General features: G+C 39.5%; 1 pseudogene; it reads right to left on the reverse strand.

Annotated features, from left to right (window-relative positions):
* Window positions 1-725: 725 nt before the first annotated feature.
* LOC148849444 (auxin-responsive protein SAUR68 pseudogene) lies at window positions 726-1,172 on the reverse strand (annotated as a pseudogene).
* Between the last annotated feature and the right edge of the window lie 1,057 nt (window positions 1,173-2,229).

The following is a 2,229-nucleotide window of genomic DNA, read 5'->3' on the forward strand; positions in this document are numbered from 1 at the left end:
AAACTAGATATGGTACAGCTTGGGCTTCAAACAGAGCAGAAAGTTAAGTTTGTGATGCCCTCTAGTAGAAATACACTGCAGCTATAGCAGAGCAAAGGCTTTGTTCTTCCTTCTTAAAGCTTTTCAGGAGGAATGTGCAAGGAATGAGAGACTTCGCAGCCAATCTTACGTGTAAAACTGCTTCACAAACCACAAAGGAGGCACTAATAATTCAAGTATGTTTCATGTTAAGAATGTGAATTAAAAAGAAAAGTTCAATATACAGTTTATTACTATTTTACTCTTTCACATTATCAAAAGCTCCATCTCCCTTTTGTTAGTGGGTTGATCCATCCACCGGGTCCCTTTTAGTCCGTTACTACAATTTCTTCAGAGTTTAGAGTTGTAACTCCGCCATGGCCCACTCGATTGCTGCGATAGTCTTGTTGCCACCAAAAGCATCACTTCCTATTATATAAACAAAATTAATAATTTTTATAGATTGATGGACCCTTCTAAAGATAAAAGATCAGGTTGCCGGAACAAGTAATACTGATCTTGTATGGGAACACCAATATACATTTTGCATGAATAAGTGAACTCGATATTTTTCATTCAAAAATTCTGCTGATCATACAACTACAAAATTTGTATATGTATAATTATTTACAAATTAAAAAAAAAAAAAAGAAGAGTATTTGAAGATATTGCATTGTCTCAATGGGTCATAGCAAAATATGACTTGTTCAAAAGCCATTGACAGGTATAGGGCAATTTCTTGGTTCTTGATGGAGAAAAGAAGACAATGAGCACCGATATGTAGATAGGGTCACAACTAATGCCTTCTCTAAGTCTCTTGAAGGACATCTTTGCATCATTGAGATGATGTACTCTGCAAACGCCGAGTCGCATGGCAATGTGATGGGCCCATCGCTTGGCAGTCCAAACTCTTCTTCGGACATTCTGAGTAACTCAATGAAGATGGGATTGTTGAGATACGCCAACGGAATAACAAAACGTTTCTGATCAGCTGTGTACACAACGAAGTGATCTTTAACAGCCACCATTGCGCTGCACTCATCTACATCCCGTTGCAGTTTAGTTCTTGGCGGTGTTGAGATTCTTCTCCTGCCGATGGCTGCCAACTTCTGCCACTTTCTTGCCATGGCAAGAAGCTTCCTGTTGTTGATCATGTTTTGTTGTGTGAGCTTGAGAGAAATAAGGGTCTTGAGGAAAAAATTAAAGGAAGAGATTTGCTGCAGATAGGTTTCTGAGAAGAGATTGTTTTTGGGATGGAGAGAGCAATGGGCATAGCTTAGTTATATATATAATTGCAAGCAGAGACAAGCCAGAGAAGAGTAGCTTTCCTTGTGTCGGGTTGCATGGGATGCATAGTCATGTGGCAACTTGGCATGATGGCTAGATTGTTGGGTACGTGAGTGGTCCTGACCTGATGTACATGTAGGTATGGGGGGGCATCACATCCAATATTGGATTCCTTTCTTCTCGATCATCAATCATCAATCATCAATTAGGTTAGACGACATACTGGGTCCGACTAATTTAATGTGCCAACTCATAGACTATGAAATTGTTGGTGACCACTGAAACTCAAGTATTGCTATACTTCTGAAGACGAAGATAATCTCTTGAAACAACAATCAACATGATGAGAGCATTGTGGGCATACACACATTTGAGTCCGGATCTCCTGTCTATCACAACTTTGTTCACGTTTATCTTAACCATACATAGAGAACATCTCATCCTCTTCATAGTATTATGCAGGGGGAGATGTTCTCAATTCATGGGAGGTAGTGTATTATGAGTAGGTGTGGATAGAATTCTAGTGGGCAGGAGATCCGGAGTCCACACATCCATTACCCATCCTTTTCTCACCTGAACACCCAACTTGTATAGGTGGGTGGGCAGTGGGCTTATTATTATGAATCATCGATCTACTCGCTTTTGCTTGGTGCCCTAAACTATGTCCCAAGTGGAAACTCCAAACTGCTTTACCAACTTAGCTTTTTTTTTTTTTTTTTCTAAACCAGACCATTAGGCTATGTTTGCAGGGAAAGGAAAGGACTACCTTTCCCTTCAAACCAAACATAGCCTCAGTGTAACTTTGTCTGCCTAAAATTCAACTGCCATATATATATAGATGTAACTTTCAAGCCAACTGATATAAAAGCTCATTTTTGGGTTGGGATGCCCAAGTTTTTCCCTTTTTAGTATACGTTAAACTAG

Source organism: Nelumbo lutea, chromosome 6 (assembly GCF_056320005.1).
Source record: "Nelumbo lutea isolate HS-2025 chromosome 6, American lotus-T2T, whole genome shotgun sequence".
Lineage (NCBI taxonomy): Eukaryota > Viridiplantae > Streptophyta > Magnoliopsida > Proteales > Nelumbonaceae > Nelumbo > Nelumbo lutea.